General features: G+C 37.2%; 1 long non-coding RNA gene across 1 annotated transcript in view; it reads right to left on the reverse strand.

The window, feature by feature from the left end:
* Positions 1-21,263, reverse strand: part of LOC110366063 (uncharacterized) — a 59,904-nt gene that overhangs the window by 2,149 nt on the left and 36,492 nt on the right. The window contains exon 3 of the long non-coding RNA XR_010475684.1: positions 722-794. This is a non-coding gene — a long non-coding RNA (uncharacterized LOC110366063). The remainder of the gene's footprint in view (positions 1-721; positions 795-21,263) is intronic.

A 21,263-nucleotide genomic window follows, 5' to 3' on the forward strand; every position in this document is an offset into this window, starting at 1 on the left:
AAAGCAAACCCTCAAGAAAGTCCAAAGCCATGAAATTTCTTTTTCATGGTTTTGAAGGCAGGCAGGAACAGACTGTCCAGAATCCATGTAAGAAAGAAGGGGTGGATCAGTTTAATACATTCTGGAATGTGGTGGACTTCTCAGTTTTAGAATTATTAAAATACTTGCACCCAGTGGGGTGGGGGGGGGAAGTCAATGTCAGCAATATCACCTGTGTGCATTTTACTTATTTTATAGCTGTGATTTAGAAACAGAAAACTGACCAGGAGTTACTACTGATGTGATCCAGCTGCTTAGGCATTTTCAAAATTGAAGACCGAAAGATAAGGAAGATAACATCGGCTGCTGCAAGTAGGCTCTGGTTAGTTTTGATTTACGTTTTATTAGGAATTTGGCCATGACGTCCCTTCCTGATGAACACATCCTCGGCCCATTAATGCCTGTGAGAGTTATGCTCCCATGGCAGAGGGAGCAGATCTTTGGCTGTGCATGTCCAGAGCCTGATGCACAGCCCGCAGTTCTGGGGCTTTCTCAAACCATAACAAGTTAATGAGGATTTACTTTGTGCGCTATGTTCCTATAAAAGTATTTTTTTTAATAGCATAATGGATTAATATTTACCTGTCAGCCTTTGCATCCTTTATTCACTGGTTTCTGTCTTAAAACCCTCAAGAAAGTTCTATCTTGTAAGATAGAAAAATAGAAATAAATATTTACTCACACTTCATGCATGCAGGTTATTCCACCTAGAACTGTAGCCAGCTCTATTCATTGTGTTGCCTTTCAGCTAGATGCTGTAAAGAAAGGAAATTAATTGTTGCTAAACTTAGGTATGCGATAAAAAGAAGAAAAAAAAAACGAAGTTAGTGCTGACTCGAGTCCCCATTTTACTACAAGTGCTTCCTCCCACCCCGTCTCCTCCACCAATATGGGGGGATGTATGTGTATATGTGTGTGTAAAAATAAGATTACCTCAAGCTTATTACTGTCCACTGACAGGGTCCTGCTGTAAAAACTTTTGATGAATAGTCAGCATCTAATTCCTGAGTAATAAAACAACCCTGAGTTGCTTGCAATCATTATTCCAAATGGAAAAATTAATTGTAAATAACTGGAAGTCAATTAAGGCTGAGTTCTGCCGGGTAATGCAAATCTTTTATAGTTTTGTTTCAGTTAACTGCCTCATTAATGATTTATAGATGTGTATACAGCTGTGGGAACCATAGCATTATCTAATGCACTCAGAGAATAATTACATATGAAAAGAACGATGCAGCTCAAGGGAAAAACTCAGAAATTACTGCCTTAACTTCAACTATATTAAGATGCAAAGTATTTAGAAACTGACTGTGATGTTTTATCATATTCTTGAGGTTTTATATTCTTTTTAAAAATGGAAAAAATAATTCTTTCTAAAAAAAAAAAATTGTATACTTCAGTATTACACAGTATGCAAAACTCAAGATGTCTCAAATGAAGAATGCAAGCCATTTATTTATTATTTAAAAGCCTAAGTTATAAAACATTCCCCTTCCCTTTGTGCATCTGCTATACAGGAAAAAAAAGACATTTCTACCATTAAACAATTCATGGGCATATGCATATATCTCCGTGATTTACACAGAGCTGGGAGTAATTTTGGAAAGACTTCAGGAGTTTGAGGTTGGTTTTTTGTTTTGTTTATTTTTGTTGTTGTGGTGGTTTTGTTTTTTAACTATTCTTTTTACTCCTGAAACTTATTTAACTTCTAATAGGGCAATAAACCTGCATTTCGTGCAATTTCCTACTTATTTCTTATGAAGTCTAATCCAGTGATAAACTACTGCTGGACATTTGGAAGCACCACAGAGGATCCTTTGCTTTTAAGCCTGCTCTTCTCCTTACTGAGAGCTTACTTAGGTCAGAGTCTTTCTCACCAAAATCAGGTGTTTGACACCCAGAACCTTCCCTAAAACTCTAAATACAGTTGGCTCTGTAACACTGCAGATCCTCAGTCCAAAACTTCTGCATCATTTAGCACTAGAAGAACGTACTTTTAAAGTTAAGCTTTTGAAGTTGCACTGAATAATCTGCATAAGGAACAGCTAAATAAATCAAGACTCTGCAATCTGGAAAAGAAATGACTGAGAATTCATGAGACAGAGGTCCACATTATTATCCAATTATGCCTTACCATTTTATACAATTCTGAGGGAAGGCAGGCAGAAATGACACATATTTATCAATGTGGTATTATACTTTATTCTGCCTATATGCCTTTGGCAGTAACTTCAGAAGATGAATGTCAAACATAACCAGCTAATAACTCAAGAGCTATTATTCTGAATTACAGACACCCTGAAGGAGAGCAGCCTCAGTGATCATTTCTCCTTGGATCAAATTTTTGAAGCGTTCCAGTTGGATCAGTGTTTGCACAAGAAATGCTCCCCCTTCATTCTCATGACTTCTGCTGGCTGCGCTGTCCTTCCCGTGGGGTACGGAGAATGCAACAAATGCATGTGGTGAAGCCTACTTGGACAGTTTTGCAAAAATCCAAGCAGAGGATGAAAATTCAGAGAAGGCAACACTGTTACTGAAGGTTACAGTAACTATAATTTCCAGAAACAGCTGAAATTCAAAGTTCAGCCTTTTCGCAGTTCTGTTATTGTTCACGTGCTACATAGGTATTTTATTGAGCGTTAACTTGAGCAAGGAGTTACTGTTTGTATATTATCGTCCTTAGCAGTTCCTGTTAGCTTGGCCAAACAACTTAGCACGCTTCCTGTTACACAAGGTTTTACACTGGATTCACCCATGTATCATGTCTTATTTCAAACTTGTTTGAAAAGCGGCCTCTTCACTAGTTGGCATGGCACTGCTAATATCTTTGTGAAAGTGGACTAGGTTGACCACCACAGGGATCTATTCTTATCTACATACAGCACACAGATTTTAGACAGAATCACTAAAATTGTTATCTATCTGAACATCTAAGCACGTACAATCAAGATGCCTATTTGTCTGAATGGGTCTATCCAAAACAAAGGCATAAGCATGTGTACAAACCCCTGATGTATTAGAACCTACGCTTTTTGGGAAGTAAAGAAGTGCAGATGTACAAAAATGTGTGAACACACAAAAGAACTAAGAAATGCTAAGATGCAACAGGGTAACATAATATGAACCAACAAGCAGATTGTCTAAATATAAACCCCATAGTCCACAATCAGGCTGGGAAACAATGGTGAGTTTAAATTGCCTTTTGTCCCATGGCCCCCTTGGTCTTGCTGATTTAGGTGGGTGGGCTGACTCTTCTGACAGCAGTTGATGAAAATCTCCTAATTATTTATGTCCAATAAAGAGATTCTATATCTGCGTTGGCCAGGAAGATAATCCATGTGGTTTAAACTCAAGAGGAGAGTATCTTACTGTGTGCTGTTGTCCCTTCATTCTGTGCAGTGGGACTCAGCATCCCCGTGCCCTGAAAATCCTCATCGTTTGTGATGAGAAGATGACAATAGTCATTGACAGCAAGAAACAACGAAAGTGTAAAATCTGAACTACTGTCATTTTAGTCTTTCATTGATAATATTTCACAGAATTAAGGCTTTTTTTTTTTTTTTTTTTTGTCCTACAGGCTACAAACAGGGCACGCACACAACCATTTATTGAATGGGAAAGGTGGAGCTTGTGTGGGAGCTGATGGGTTCTGCTGAGGCAAAACATTACAGGGGATCCAGTGCTCAAGCACAACTGTGTCTGTCGCCAGGCATCCAAAAGAGAAATGCTTACCCGGCTGTATTTGTCAGCCTCCCAGGGCCCAGAGACTAGATGAAAAAAATGGATAAAGATATTTTAAAAAATCCCTTGGGACCATCTCCTGTATTTAATAAGGAAAAGCACCTTCTGTGCAGCCAATAAAAGTTGAGCCTCTCATGAAGATTTATACCATATTACACACTGAAATTCAATGTACAACGATACCCTTGTGTACACTGTTGTCAGAATAATAATCTTTGTCTGTCTGATCAACTTATATTTTATGCCAACAACACAGCATTTAATATTACACAGTTTCAGAGGAAGAAAATATATTTATTCATGCGACAACTTGCCCAGTAGCTTAAACAGACAAAGTGAAAAAAAATAGCTTGGAGTTTTTACATTAACTTATGATGCACAATACAGATTTCTATACAATTTTAGCAATTTTATGCAGCAATATAAACTATGATTCTTAATCTAGTTTGTGAAAATGTCTTACTATTTTATACTGTCATGAGGAATAATACAGCTGGATATGACTGCTGAAGCTTGCTTTTGGCATTCTCCTGAAATGAGGAGACTGAAAATACAAATGGTAATCAACAGCGGTTTTTTTTTTTTTTCTATATTCTGCATTATCATATTCTGTGCTGTATTGTTAGGCTTTGTGTCTCAAAATATATATCAAGAAACACTTATAGAGAAAATAAACTCCCACCTCCAATCAAAGCACTCCTTGTCAGAAATCAGGATCATTTCATCAGAGAAAGTCTACCCACTACACAGGGCTTGTTCCAAATGATGCGATGCTCTGCCAGACAAGAAAGCTTAAGAAAGACAGAAAAGCTCTATCGTATGTAGATCCATTAAAACTATTCTTCTAGCAGCCTGAGCAGAAAACTAACGGACTTCGAATGATTTATTGTTACTGTTTTAAAGGCACCCACTTCTTACCTCACAATAATTTTTCTTTATATAACGATAATTGACAAAAAAGAATCCAGGGGACACCCCTCAACAAGCTAATGAAAAGACTGCATGTAGGATTGGGAAGAGAAATAAAAGAGGATGGTTAGAAATTTATATGTACCCCAAGGTGTACACCCATAAAACAAAACTACACAACTCATAAAAGAAAGGTGTGCTACAATCTTTTAACAATAGTAATTAAATTTCACTTTAAGCTTACTATTGCGGAGGAAAAGGCAAATTCTTGTGAGAATGTAATAAAGTTGGTAGATTTCTTCACGTATGGTAGATTTATCAAAACCTTCAAATCCTCTGGCCAGGCTGCATGCCTTTAGGGAAGTGTTGCCTGATAATCCATTGGTGACTACTCTTGAAACTTTTCCAAAGTCCTGTATTTTTTGCATAAAGACACAATCAAAGTTGACTCTTCCTCATAACAGGATGTGATAGTGCCTAAAGAAAATGACTGGTCCCAAGATAGGCAATGTGGGCACACACTCACACAGAGATAATTTTTCCATAGGAAGGAGCTACTGAAATTTGTTGGCCAAGGATTGGCTGCAGCTCCAACACATGGCAGACTTGGACATTTCTTTTGCAACTGAAAAGAGGAAACAGCCACCTACTGTTATATTGATTATCATAACCTTCCTATTCAGTTTTCTGTAGACTCGTATATATGTAAAAATTTATACACCAAGTCCATTTGTATGAAATAAACTACACTTGTTAAAATATGGGAACAGACACCACATGACAGAAATGTGTATGAGAAAAGCACACCAACACTACAGGAGCAGCAAAAAAGTTAAAGACACAGATTATGTTCTGCTTTGTGATTTACAGGAATTTGTTTGCATAGAGCACATTTGGAGTGCTTTGATCAGATTAACTATTCTATATAAAAGCAAGTGGATGCTTAGAGCCTACAGTATATTGTCCCACGGGGAAAAAAAAAAAAGTCAGTAACAAATGAGATGGCCCCCAAAATAACTCAGATGTTCATGGACTGATAGTCTGAAATTATTCCAGAGAGGTGAGAAAAAGCAAAGGAAAATCAAAGCATCAGAAACAGTAATGTCTAAAAGCATAAGAGAGATCTCGCACAAGGCCAGGTAAACCCAGATCAGAGGAGCTGTGATTTACACCAGCTGAGGAGCTGTGGTTTACACCAGCTGAGGAGCTGGCCAGGATCTTTATGTTCTTGAAGCTCAGACTATAGAAATACGTTCAGTGAGTCATAGTCACTGTCTGAGAATTAGAAACGTAGATTGTGTTCAGAGTCTAAAAATAGATGTGATCTGTTTTTATTGGCAAAGGAAAAGATAGCTCCCTCCTTCCTTCACCAGAAATCTCCAAACCAGATCCACGTGATACAAGCGGAACACATTTAACCTGGAGAGGGTTTTATTTGTAGCTCAGTCAAACATACTTTAATAATCTTTAAATGCTGAATAACACACCAAATTAATTACTGTGACAATAGGATTACAACTGATAGTATAGTATACAGACAAGATCTGAAGTGAAAATTAAATATTATATTTCTAATAAAAATTAGAGAGTCTTCATTGAAGAACAGATTTTGTAATTCACAAACTATCATTACCTAGCTATGCTTTTTTTCAGTTTAGTAACTTAGTTCAACTGTTGATCTTAAAAAAATGCAATTTTTTTTTTCTCTATTTAAAAAGTACACATTTTAATGATCTATTTAAAAGATTTCACACACTTCTGTTAGCTTCCAAATATATGCTGTGACACAAATATCTGCATGCTGCAAATGTATTGCACATGAACATTTGTGCTTGTCTAACCAGGCACATTAAATTGAGCTACACAGATACGTGTCACGTATTCCCCTTGGATGGCTCAAGTAGGATGCTGTTATGGTAAAATATCACCTGCCACTATTGCCCCATGGTCCCAGCCCTACTCCTATGGAAGTGGAATACTTCATATCTAATAAATGTAACCAGAGTTTGTTATAGATATGGAAGAACCTCTACAAACAAAGGTTGACATTTGTTCGCATTTTGACATAGGCTTTTGGGTTCACATTATTCGTACTTATCAGTTTGTTAAATATATTTGTCATATATTTGAGGATAGTGAATCTCAAAACAGTCAGAGTTTGCAGCTATTGGAATAAAACTATCCCTTATACATCTAATACAGCTGCATCTTAGGTTAAGATTGTGTAAATAAAGTTTTCCTGAGAGATTCCTTTGCCCACTGGGAAAAAATTTGGAAGATACCCCAGCAAACATTAAATATTTCAGCATTTCAGACCTCATACAGGGCCTCTTTTTATGATTTAATAAATTTCACCTATTTTTCTTTCCATAAAACAATTTGCTTATCCTATCAGCGTATAACAAAAAACTAGTTACATAAAATAATGCTTAGATCTTATATTTAATGCAAAATGAAGCACGTAAAACTGGCTACTTAAAATACTTTTGTAGGTGTTTTTTTTTTTTCCTATAAAGCAAAACAGGTATCCCTGTTTCCTATTAATCTTTCTTGATGTATTCTATTCAGGGTGGCCAGCAAACTGATAAGATCTTTCCTTCAGCTTTCAAAATTACTGAATCTGGAAATAGTTCTCATTTATCTCATGCACTGCTGAGAAAACAATCTCAAATCGTTGGTTCTACTGATGAAACTTCCTTAGCAACACAAGGGCTCCAGAATTATTTTTCAAACCTTGTCAATGCTTCCTGTGAGGTTTCCGTCACTGTCAACATCGAGCACTTCGCAGATGAGGGGAAAAAAATAAACAACCCAACCCAGAAAGCTGTGATAAATTAACAGAGGCTGAATTAATAGACTAAATGGAATTAATAGAAGCAGTGATAAATCTAATAGAGAAATTCCATAACAATAGTCCAGTGAATAACATTTTAGATTTACCAAGTCTTTTATCACTTAGATGAAAATCCATAGGGAAATGACTATGTCCCAATGGCATTAAAAAGAACAAAAAAGCTGAGCACTTACACCTGTGCCATTCTGTGCAGCACAAGGCACCGAGCAGCGGCTCTGCATGGAGGCGGCACCCGAGAGCAGCACAGGACGACTCTCACCTGCCTTTGACCTTGGAAGCCGTGGGGTTAGACTGGACACCCGGGCAGACAAGAGGATGTGACTCCAGAGCAGGAACTTCCAGAGCAGTGGAGAAGTCTGCTCTGACGAAACCTAGAGACTGGTCCCTCTGCCTTTCTGGTGCTTTCAGATGAGACTTTGCAGCCATATTCTCTCATGATATATTAAGTTTAGGCCACAGATTAAACCTTTAAAATATTTGGTTTATATTGATTAAGCCTCAAGTATGCAGCTAGTTTCTTGAAGCTAGATTTCAACATTTGCTGCTCAAGCCTGTAAAGTGTCAGCAGTGCAGGCATTTGGCTTTTAGTGTAATTGGAACAGACTAGTTTAAAGCTACTTTATTTCAGGTACCGCCAGTCTCAGGTTAGAGAGTGCTTTCTGCTGTGAAGATTTTTTCCTTCCCTGACACAAATGTTCACCCTAGTTCTCAGATTCACCAGTACTCATCTGACACTTCACACGTTGCCAAATGTCTACTCAAACACTAAAAAACCCAGTTTCTGCCGAGTTCTAAACTAAGTGTTAGAGGATGGCTGAGAATCAGCAGTAGCATGCCTGTCTAGGGCTGAGCACTGAACATTAACACTTTGTTGACAGCTGAAGCTGGCTGAGCAGAGTGCTGGCTACCTTCTGTAGGGGTGGACCTTGCTCCCCACTGTGGCCTGAGAAGCAGGTGCTGACACCAGGAGTGTGCTTGGCACCAGGGAACACTGCTCCTGTCCTGCCACAGTGAGGAGGTGAGGAACACCTGGAGCCAAAGGAAAGGGCTCGCATAGGGTTCTCAGTCAGCCTGAGCTACCTGGCATGGGCAGGGTGGATTTCATGGCAGAGAGTGAAGAATGAAGAAGGCAGCTCAGGCTTCCACCTTCCAAAGCACCTGCTGCAGGGGCACAGCTGGGGGGCTCAGCTTCCTCAGGGAATTGCCCTCACTTCTCTTTTTTTAAAGTTTTTTTCCCCAACTTCCTCAGCATTTGTCTAAAGTGACATCGATTCCCTATTTGTTTTACAGAGTGACCATCACACACATCTGAGTAACCCAAACTGGAGTGGATACCTGCCATGTGCGTGAAGATGTGGTCACAAAGGACAGGAAATCTCTGCTGATACTACACGTGACAAACCATAATATTCTTCAAATATTTGCATTCAACTTTAAATCTTCAACTTCTTCTTGCCACCCTTCAGCCTAAGAATAGGTTCTTAAACTTCTAAGAATAGCTTAATAACTCTTCAGAATAACTCTTAAGAACAGCTTCTTAACCTCCTTCTAAATTAGCTGAGTGCTCCTCTTTCCATCCATTCTGCATTGACTTCAGACAGACTATTTAAAGCCAGGGAGATTAAATCAGGAGGAGAATAGAATGGCAGATAAGATAGCAAATGTCTAATACTAAAGTATCTACTGCACAATAACACTGTTCCGATATAAGCTGGAAACGTAATACACAATAAGGTTAAACAGCATTAACATTATTTGATTCAAGACCTTTCTCAAAAAGAGTAGTAAAAAACCTGCATGGCCTTCTCAATGAAGAAAATTAAAATTTCATATAGATAATATGTATTAGGTGATATGTATATCATTGAGTCCAGCAAATTCTCTTTGCCTTTTGCTTAACAATCTTTCATCCTTGCTCTTAAGTGTTTGTTAAATGTTATTAACTTTTTTGAATAGTTTTAAACTATGGTATTGCTTCTGCCAAAGAGACAGACACTTTCTCCCCATACATAATTTAACCAATGAAATGTGGGAAAGAATGTGACAAAAGTACAATTTAATATTAAAAAAAAAAAAAAAAAGAAATGTGGAACCCAGGATATTGTACTAGTCAAGTATGGTTTTTAAAAATAAGACCACTAAAAACATTTCATATATAAAATAAGGGTTTCAAGCAACAAAGTATCTAGTAGTTTCTGACATTGAGTTTGCTAGCTGACCCAGAAAAATTAAATGCAAAAAAGTGAACAACGTTCAAAGGGATTCCTCGGCAAAGACACCACGTATGACAAATTTCAACCTTTAAATATTTTGGTATATTTCTATATTACATAAATAATACCCCGCACTCTCCCATTCTGTATTATAAATATATTGCATGAATTCAGATAAATGTTTTATATTGGTCCCTCCCTCATTTATACCTTTAAAAACATGCAGCTATGATTTATGCTTTTGAGGATGGCATAATAGAATTTGACATTTTCCAGCTGAGGTGTGGCCTAGTTCCAGCTCCATGCTTCATTACATTGTACTCCCTTTGAAAGGATGAGAAGAGTAAAAATAGCCAGGTTGTTAAAAATGTAAAAAGGCATAAATGAATTCTCACCAGATGTCCTCTTCAATTGTCATTTTCATAAAATTATGGCTGTTAAACTTTTGCTTACCATAAAACACTAGAAATCAATATATGCTATGAACGTGTATCTGGAGAGATCGTTCCCACCTCACTAGCATCCTCTCTTCTTTAGATTCTCCTATAATTTAAATAGGAGAGGACTGTTCTTATTTAAAATGGTATTAAAACTGTGTATTAAAGTGAGGAAAATTAACGAATACATGCTATGTAGTAGAAGTCTGAACGCCATCGCATGTACGCATTTAGAGGCATTAAGAAAAAGAATAGTTGAACCCACAAGTTTTCTTCCTTTTTCAAGACAGAGTGAACCTGGGAAAACATGGATATGAAAATGAAAAATGGCTCAACTACCCACGTTCCACTCCTTTTGACAACCCCTGTTTCAGGCCCTAGAAGCTCCTATTACCCTTCTTTATCAAGATCACATAAAACATGTTTTCCTTATCCTACTGTTTTTATCTTAACATCAAAGCAGCTGGTTTTGGCACTTTCCCTACTTTTCAACCATATTGGTACATAGCAGAGGTAACAGAAATGCCTCACAATTCGTTTAAATCTGTGTTGTACGAAATTATAACGTCCAAGTACCAAACCTGTTTTATAGCTGTTCTCTCACTGTAAGGTGAGTGTAAAATAATTGTTTGAAAAGAAAAATGGGAATTATGGCACTTGCTGTAAGGGCTCCTGCAAATGGGTTGACTTGCTGAATGTCACAGGAAGTTTGGGATGAAGATTTCTGCTGTCTAAAGAAAAGGTGCAGTTCTTTGGTCAAAAAAGTTGTTACAAACAGGATAGCAAAGAAAAAAGATTTGTCAGCTTCCCTCTGAACAGCAAGAGGTTGAGTAGATTACTCAATATTTGTCAGACTTGAGGTGATTGCCTGTCACTACCTAAGGAAGTAAATAGTATTGACAGCTTTATAAGATCAAAATTCAAAGCCTGCAAGGAGATGTATCTGCATCACACAGTCCGTTGCAAAGACCTGTTTTAGGAACCCGTTGGGCTCAGCTGTGAGGAGTAGAAAGCGTACAGGCAACGGCACATGAGTACCTGAGGATGATCCCTGCCGTGTGGTTACGTCCTTGCTCTCCAAGCAACTACCCAGCCCCGCCAGAACACCTCAATGATGGGCTCAGCAGCTCCTGGAATTTCCTAAGGAATTCTCTGTTATGCTGTGTGGACATACCAGCTCATTCTGACCCAGTTTGGACATTTAATGTGAAGCTGTATACCTGTATAAAGATGTGACCTAAACAGCTTAACATTTTTTTTTTTTTTTAAATTATTTTCCCTGCACATTCTTATTTATCCTCAGAAAATCTCTGAGGAGCTGACATTTATGAATAATCCCTTGTGTAACACTACTCTAAGCTTCTCCAGGCAAGAGTGGAAGCAGCTGGAGGAGAAAAGCACAGGGAGCCTGGATTTCCTTTGGAATCAGTGACCCTATTACTAACAGCCATGGTTTCTGAATGGGGAGGGCATCTGATCTGCTACAAATGCAGAGGGGTGAAAAGCAGAATAATAGGAAGGGTCAGAAAACACTTGATTAAGTAATCCTGTAAATCTGGGCCTGAATGTGAAGAGAAGCAGGAATAAATACAGAAAGAAAATCAGCATGTGAATAGAAAAGGGAAGCGGGAACTGAAGGCGTAAACTGGGCTCTGATTATAGGAAAGGGTGGAGCTTGTTTGGTGAAATAAAAGAGGACTGGTGGGAGGTGAGGGCTTGGAGCTACTCAGTTGAAAGGAAACTAGATCTGAGAAGTGGATTTGTTAGAGGGTGGCTATAGGCTGGCACAAGAGGCGGCACAGAATGACTTGTAAGTAAAGCTGGGCTTGAAGTGCTGTAAATGAGGTAAAACTGGTGAAAGAAGGAACAAAAAGAGATGGCAGAGAGGAAAGCAGGACTCCTTCAAACCAGAGAAATAAGTAATACCAACTGGGTGCAGTTGTTCTGGTGGCAGTGTTGGTTTTATTTTCCTCTAGAATGAGAACGTGTCCTTGTACTGCTGGTTGTTCTAACAGCTCTTCAGAAAAGGTCTCTAGTACAGTTAATCATTGAAGCACATTGGAGAAGCATGTGGTGAGGGTGTATAATATATTCTAGATTCATACAGGAGGAATATCATGCAAATGCATATATAGGTATATGGGGAAAAGAAAACAACAAATAGAAAACACTTCATAAAGTAGAGAAGTTATTTCTATCTCAGTTGGTTTTGGAATGTGCAGATGTTGTTGTGGATTGTTTCTATACTAAAATAAACTAAGTTTATTGAGACAATTAGCATGCATAAACGCTGCAGCAGGACAACTATTCACCAATATTTTATTTTCTGAGCTGATTCAGTGTAAGCAATTCTACTTTCATTTAAATATGTATTTGGTAACTGTACTTTACAGTAGTGTATCTGAGTACTCAAGTACTTCCAAAACCTGGACACTTGCAGGATCTTGCCTTGATATTTTTCTTACAATAATGGTATCGGCTATGAGTTCTACTGTAAACATTGAGAAGGGTGTTGTTTTTTGTACTGTCTTTTTATATATTTTTTTAAATCTATAGCTATGCACACACACAGTACACTAGTAATACACCATCATTCTACAACAAATGTGGACAAAACAATCTATTATACCAAAAGGAGGATGAAAACCACCAGTGGTTAAGAAATGGCCTGCTGACTCGCTATAGCTGAGAAACAGGTAACGTAATCATTTACCTCTGTAGTTTTCATTATTTAATTACACAAGTAAAAACGAACAAACAAAACAAAACAAGCTAAGAATATTTAAGTCTACTCAGCAGAAGAATGCAGCTGTAAGTCAAATATTTCTCTTCGTCCCCTGCGTTCTACCTGGAGATTTGGAACTTTCAAAAATACGGATGATTTTATTTCTCATTTAATACAGGCTTCAGCATGAAGCTCCTCTAAGCATGGAGGTGCAGGAAAAAATTCTGATCTTTCTGCTACTGTCATGATCTTTGTAAAGATAATGACTGTAAATATTGGTAAGCAATTTCTCTGTTCAGGATAACATGCTTAGAGGATTATTTGCTAGAATCTTAGAAAATGGTGCAGAATAATTGCAGGCTCATAAACTTCCAAAATGCAAATACTAAATCACAAGAATAGCCATATCTTGTCAGTTTTTGCACTGGCAGTATTCAGTATTCTTCTCCTTGATTTAGGAGGAGACACTACTTATGTTACTGTATCACATTAGCAAGTCTCTTAATTAAAACTCTATCTGTGCTATCATCTAACCTTCATTTGAAGTCATTAGCATGACTAAAATGAACTGTAAGATTCCAACTATTATATCATAAGCAATGATTTTTGGGAGAAAATATCTATGACTTTAGAACTGTTTCTTAACGTAAAGGCAAAAAAAAAAATAATTAATTGTTTAGTTCTGTAAAAAATAGACCCTAATTCTCTGAAGGTTAATTTCCAATGGAAAAAGCAGAACCCACGTACCTGCTTTTAACTGATGAGTGCTTTTATTACAGAGACAAAGTAAAACATAAATGCAAACCAAAATACATCCCACAATTCTTGCTTCGGAAAGTATTTTTTTTAAAAAAATCATACTTTGAAAAGGGAATTAAAGATTTCCTGGGAAAGGCAGGGACCTCAGTAAAGATATTATAATGTGGCATTTGATGTTCTAGAGGGATTTCAACAAGTTTTGCATGGTCAAATTCCATTAATAAGTTGGCTTTTTTCCAAGACTGTGTGTGTCCCTCTCATCTGCCATGGTGCCCTAAATGCAAGGAAACCTCACCTCACCTGCTCAGTCACATCTAAGCAATTTTAATTGCTTTTTCTTGCTCATTACAGTACCAAACAGGCTTAAAAAAATCCTACTATCTTAAAATGCAGATTAGATGGGTTATGAGTAGAACAGTAAACAATTTTGGTGGTGGTGTAAGAGGATTATAGAGCATATCGGTGGGGAAATGCCATGTGGATGGATATTAATGATGATGTGAGGGGGAATAAGACAGAATCAATGGAACTGGGTTTCGCAAGTGACTATTCAGGGAGAACCACTATTGCAAGTATTGTCACTGAGCTACGCTAACATTTGAATTATAAATACATATTTACTCTTCCTTTCATCTTGCAAAGCTTGAATATGCGCAGACTTAGATTATTGCGCATTCTGAGTAAGTCTGACTAACAGTTTTTAGCAGATGACCTTTAATTAGTGGGAAGATATTCTATCCATTTCATATTCATTCGCTTGTCTTACTAGGCATTAGATGGCTGCTGTGAAGCATAAAGGATTTTTTTTTTTGTCCTAATCCCTGTGATGTGACATGATTAATGAGATGAAATTCCCATTTGGAGTTTCCTACCAATCAATAGGCAGATGGGCAGTAGTGGATGTCGAACAACAAGACAGCAGGAGTTGCTTAAGCTCTTGCTACTTTTGTAGAGAAAAAAATATTTAGAGACGTGATTTAAAGGAACAGATAATACCAATTTTTCACATTTTCTTCCTTCCTTCCTCCCTCAATAATTGCTTCTTTGTTTTAAATGTACATAGAAAGACAAGAAGGTTAACTTATGGATACATACCATATTAATATATATACATTTGAAAATCTTATGAATATCACTTATGCCCAGCAATTATATTGCATTGGTATTGAAAAATGATGTGCAAAACAATGAGTCTGATTTATCTCCCCATCCATACAGATATAAATAAACAGGTACATCAGAGATGCCAACAGAATTACAAAACATTAGAATAAAGCCATTATGAATATAAAACTAAGCAAGTGATTTTTTTTTTTTTTTAATACACCAGTAAAAAAATCAAATACAATGTGTGTATCTTAAAAAATATACCCTTTTCCAGGAACTTCAACATCCTACTCCCTGTTCCCATAGTCTTTGGTACCTTGTAACTGACACATAAAATGAAATAAAAGAATAAACTACTATAGGTTATTCTCAGCTATGAATAATTTTGATTTAATATTATAACATCTGAAAAAAATATGTGATTTTAAGTCTTTGCAATTTAAATCTTCTCTTTCTTGCTAGTAGAATTCATTTCTAAGTAGGGGAAACTGAAATAAATTATATTATATAATTTTACCTTTATATGACTCAAGATTTTAAAAAATGGGGCAAATACCTCAAATGAAACGATAAACCAAAAGGTGGATCCTTGCCAACCAGATCACGTCTGAGGAAATAAGGCAAGTTTTCCCAACAGTAGTAGCAACAGGTTTCAGGAAGCTTCTTTCACAGACCTCATGTTGACACTTATTTTCTTCTATGCAATACTTTTCTGCTTCTTTTAAATAGCAGTATTGATACTTAGTTATTTTGCATGTGTAAATGATTTATCTTACGCTTCCTTCTCATTGCCTTGCTCTCCCTCCTTCTCTCTCACAGACAAAGATGCACACAGAATAAAATTCATAACACACTTCTAATGAACAAACTCCCACCGAGCACCAAAGTGCTTAATGATGCTCAGCAGGCAGAGTTCTGCAGTTCCCCTATGTGAGCCGATATATAATCACACCACAAGTTGAAATAATATTTAGGTTGCCAAGAGGAACACTGGGAACGTAAAACATACTAGATTTAAATTTTTCCAAACTTTAATTCTGTTCCTTTGTGTGTTCACCCAATGCCATTGGAAAAAAAAAAAAATACACTGGATGAAGTATAGGTTATTATGAAATTAAAATCTCTTTGCAAGGCAGCCAAAGTAAATTTAGGCAAATTGCTTTAAATCAGCCTTCAGTAGTTTGCAATCTACTCCATTTCAAACAGTTTTATAGATGTAATACACACTGTGTATCTTTTACTTAGTAACATCAAAAGACCAGATTCAGTAGTTAATCAACTCTGTAGGTATAGTCCTACCTGTAATGCAGTTTACAATTATTTTAAAAAGCTTTTTGAAGGGGTTCCTTTATTAGAGGGTTCTTAAATCAGAACTGGCAGTAAGAAAACTCTCTCTCATGGTCCATTTGCAAGTCCTAGGAATATTACTTGGCTCCCGTGTTCATATGACAGCATCTTTTCCTCATCTGTTCAGTGATGCCTAAAAGGCGAGCATGGAACAGCACGGTCCCATTTGGGCTGTATCATTAGAGCAGAGAGATGAGCAGGATATGTAAGAACAGCTATGGACATGAGTAGATTATGAATGGAGCAGCAAAACATGCACGCTCTACAGCTATGTATGGGTACATAGAGCAAAGGAACTGATACTTAGGTGGTTTAAGAGATTATTGAGTTAGAGGGCAGACAAGCAATGAATAAGACATTTTAAGAGGTTTAGTTGTATAGTGGAACACCCATCCAGCTGTAAGGTCCTTTGAAATCAGATAGCCAAGAGCAGGATTTTCCATTTTATCTTTGAAGTCTTACTTCATGCTCAGGGTTTTCTCCATGAAAAGACACTAGTCACTAGTGTGTCAGTTTAGCAAAACAATTATGTATGCTAAACCAACGTACTTAAATGTTTTGTTTATAAATGGTAAGGCTCACTTACATGCATGGCCAATTACTCTGATTTTTGTTTCTGCGGACTCCGGTACAACACACGCTTGCAAATTGTTTTACACATTTCTGTTATCTAGATTCTTGGCCGTGTGAGTATGCAGCTAGTTCTGTTGTGAAAGTCCACACTTTGAACGTCTTACCACTTTCTGAACATTGGTGTGGTGTTTTTTTTTTTCTGCTCTAAAAATTAATTTTTTCCACTAAATGCTGCAAATTTTCTCAATTTCACAATGATTTGGTTAAAACCCTGCAAGAACCACACCGCTAAAGGACTGGATATAGTTAAGTGTAGGCAAGGATGCTTTTTTGTTGCGCCACAGAATTACATACTCAATTATATATTGAGGGTCTGATTTCCTAAAGACTGAATTCAGGCAATAATGGGATTTCAGTCACCCTTGTATTTGGCCACGATCTGAGGCTGGATGGGTTCCCAGAGTCAACAAATATTTCTACTGCATTGACCACTCAGCCTCCTAAAATGCTCCATTAAAGGCCAATGCTTATTATTTATCCAGTTCTCATTCTTTGTGTAGCCTACAGTTTTCACTGTGGTAAAGCATGCAACCTTTATCACTAATAAACAAATCTTTGGTGTATTATTTTGTTTATTTTTTTTTCTTTATTGGGGAACTTAGGTGCATTTCTCCTGTTTCATGGCCATTGCAACACTTAACATGAGGCATCGTTTCCCCACTACTGCCTGCAGAATAGGTGATGCTGTGATAACTTTCATCATCGTGCAATTGTTCAGTACTCACATGTGATGATATCTTGCAAATACCTTTGAGAAATTCTATAAGCCTATATAGATTATCTCGCTGAAGTGAGGAGGGTTTTAGGTATGTTCTGATACAATGGATTTTGATGATAATGACTGAACTAATAAATGGTTTGGAAAGTGAAGTTCATCATTATCTTGTTGATAATTACACATAAAAAAATATAACAGTGTGGTACATGAATTAGTTGAGAATGAGTCCATTCCCTTCTTCAAGAAGGGATCTGGAAGTACACAAAGCTGAAAAGCCCAAGTTCAAATATTAACGACAATGCCTCAGGTTAAGATGAATATTTATTGCAAACTTCTTTTGAGAAATAGGAACAGTCTAAGCTACATCTCCTAGATTTATTTTTTTTTTTTCCCCACCACAACGTAGCAGGAAAATACTAAATATTTTAAGGTATTTCAGTAGATAATTTGAGTATTTTTGGTATGCAAAAATATTTTGAGAGATAAAGATTCTGGTTTTCAAAAGGAAACGGAAGCTCATTGCTTGAAAGAGACTTCTATTTATAAGCCTTAACTGTTACTATTATAAGGGAAATTGAAGGTAGTTGTAAGGGAAAAAATAGCTCTCAAGTTCTGCACTATTAACACTTGTGCTGTGTGAAACAACGAATAAATAAGGTTTTGTTTTGAAGAAGCTACTTATGAGCTGGCAATTACAGCTACTGCCTCAGGCTCCTGAAGAAAAAAGCTTTTAAGTGCCAAACTCTGCTGAGATTGTTGTATTAAATCGATGGTAAACAGAAGGTATTTCAGAGGCAGAAGCAGGCTTGCTCTGCCCCTCCTTAGCTAGATTTCTGTTCTCATTGACTAGCTAAGAGCACTTGCTGGTGGGGAAGGTGAAGAGGAGCTCTCTTTATTTCTCTACAGTGACTTTTTAGGAGGAATTTTCATCAGCTGCCTTGGTTTTCACTGGAATCCACCTCTGTTGTCTGATATGTCTATGTAAAGCCACAGCCATTCCCCAGCTGTGGTTTGCTGTCCAGTGCTCCGTCAGATGGCTCTGCACCAAATTCCACTGGCCACTGCTTCCACCAGGTTTAAGTCATACAACCTGAATTATCAGGAAAACTAAGGAAAAGGGCTCACCTTCAACAGCTCTTCAGTGAGCAACAACAAAAAAAGGTAGAAAGTTCCAAATACACTCTGGAAAAGATGTACTTCTATGATCTGGATATTAAAAACATATTAGATTTGAGTAAACTTGGATTTTGTTTTTGTTTTATAAGCCTTCCTGTTCATAATATCTGTGAGTGTATCAGTCTGCACATATCATGCTTCCACAGAGGCACTGAAATAGAAGTTTTTTTAAAAAATAGTCACCTGAAGAGAATTCTACTGTATGTTTAAACATACAAATGAATTCCTTGATTTTTTCAAGTGCATGAATCATCCTTTGGCTCCCAATAAAATAAAGAGAATATAGGAGTGATCAATGCATTTAAAAATGATATGGCCTTCAGACACTGAACAGACCAGCAAAGCAGCTGATATAGAAATTCCTTTAAATTCAAAAAACTCATGTCTCTGTTCTGCTAAAAAGGCATTTAAGATTTGCTTGCATTACTCTCCTCTTACTCAAGTATAGAATATCTGCTTTAGATGTCTGGTATTTTCTCTCTAAGTAAGGGCTTGACTGGAACCCATAAAAAACCCATCCCACTCACACTTTTTAACTTAGCCATCTGAAGAACCAGTAAGTCTCCCAGCTGGAAACAAACAAATCCAGGACAAACAACCGTCATTTCTTTTAAATGCAAGTTACATTGGGCTCATATTCCTCAACAAAAAAAACACAAACCCCTCCTTTGAAAAATTAGAAAAGAACTGCCTGTGACCTAGGAAACAGGAAAATCTGTGGTATATCAAAAACAGGCAACAGCAAAAGTTGAAATTGTGCAAATCCAGCCAATTTCCCACCAGGCTTGTGCATGCAGAGTTTCTAAAGCTCATTACAATGTAGCATAAATGGAAGTCTAATTAACATAAGAAACTGATCCAAAAGAAAATCCCATCAACATACATGAAAACAAACCTGATCTGTTTGAAATTCAGCCAACTACAAATTAATTCAACATAGATTACATGTACAGGGAGAAAGAGAGTCCAGCAGAGTATCTGGCATTGCATTGGTACATACTGGAGTATGTACAGGTTCCCTCTTACCCCGTGTCCCCTCCCACTCACTAAGGTGAAACATCTTCTGCACCACATGTTCCAGTAAGAAACAAAGCAGTGGTCAACTCCTTGTTCTTCATAAATTCATTTGTGTTATGTCTCTTTCCCATTTCTGGACTACTGATTCGGAGACATACTGTGGTCTTATAAAAGACCACTGGATTTTCCTACTGGAGGCCTGAACATTTAGTGACCATAGCTGATGGCCTTGGTGCTGGTGGCTGGTGCCACAGCAGCATACGTGGCACTACGGGAATACCAGTGTAGCAGCAAGGAAGGGTATAAAGATGCCTGAACTGTGTGAGAAATAAGAGTAGCCCGAAAAAGCACCATGTTGGTGTGGCTATATACTCCAGTACCCAAGCTGGTTTTACAATGAGTGCTGCGCTGTGCTACCAGCAGAGGTAAGAGCAGATACAAAAGCTGAGTACCGCTCTGTTTACAAACTCTTCCCATGCATGTGATGGCCATCTATGTGAAGGATGTTCTGACACAATTTTGACTGCTGCCCCGAACTCACAATACTATATTGACTTTTAGGGTTTGTTTCTATGAAGTTTAAGTGAAATAAATAATGTAAGGTATGAATTCACAGCACTCCCCTTACCCTACAGAATTACCACCCAGGATTGCCATAACATAAATGCCATTACCACATCATCACTGTTCATATGAGCAGTTAGTGTGGAAAATTCACAATGTAGCCATGGACAGACTTGTTATGCCAAAGGCTTTCAGGAACAGCATTTTTTCTGCCAAGTACAACCAGGTGCAGAGCACTCAATCACACCACTTATAGTGCAAGTACCTGAGCCATATCATTTCAACAAAGTAACTTTGGAAATCCTGCTCCTGCTCAGTCTGCTGCTGTGTGACGGAGCAGTGGAGATTTGTCTCCTCATGCTGGAGGATGAACCATTTTTCTTCTTATTGCTATGGTCTCTAGATCTCAAATTATCTGAAATACTGTCTTAGTTAAGTTCATATTGCTCTGCCCTTCAGGTCATAGCTAATGCCAGGGCCAGAATATCTTCTAAAACACTGGCACATGTTTGAGTGGACTTTTATAGGTCTGAAGCCTCATTAGTTGTTTTCATGACCTGCATACTAATTTAGCAGAATGATTCTTAGGTTCTGGATCTGAATACTCAAGAAATTCTGATGAATTTCACTCTATGGGTACTAGTTATAATTATTTAGAATAATATGGATTAATGTAATAAATTCCTTTTATGCCAATAAACACTCTGTTTAAGTATACCATATGATTAACAAAATCCCTATAATAAAGCTAAGTATCTTAAATCGAGATGTCCCAGTAAAAAATAAATTGTTGGGTCAAGTGGCAAATGAAAGATATTCAGGATTGGTAACACCTCATTAAAATCCATTTCAATTGCCCTAAGGCAAGATGTTAATACACAGTAATTGTCTACCCAGAGTGAATCTTTTTCCAGTTACATGAATAATGCAAAGTAACTATTTAAATATGCTTGTTTATATCTTTAGCAGATTCACTATAGCTTCAAAATTAAAGATTAATTTTTTTAACATTTTATGCTACTAT

This window comes from Columba livia, chromosome 12 (assembly GCF_036013475.1).
Source record: "Columba livia isolate bColLiv1 breed racing homer chromosome 12, bColLiv1.pat.W.v2, whole genome shotgun sequence".
Classification (NCBI taxonomy): Eukaryota; Metazoa; Chordata; class Aves; order Columbiformes; family Columbidae; genus Columba; species Columba livia.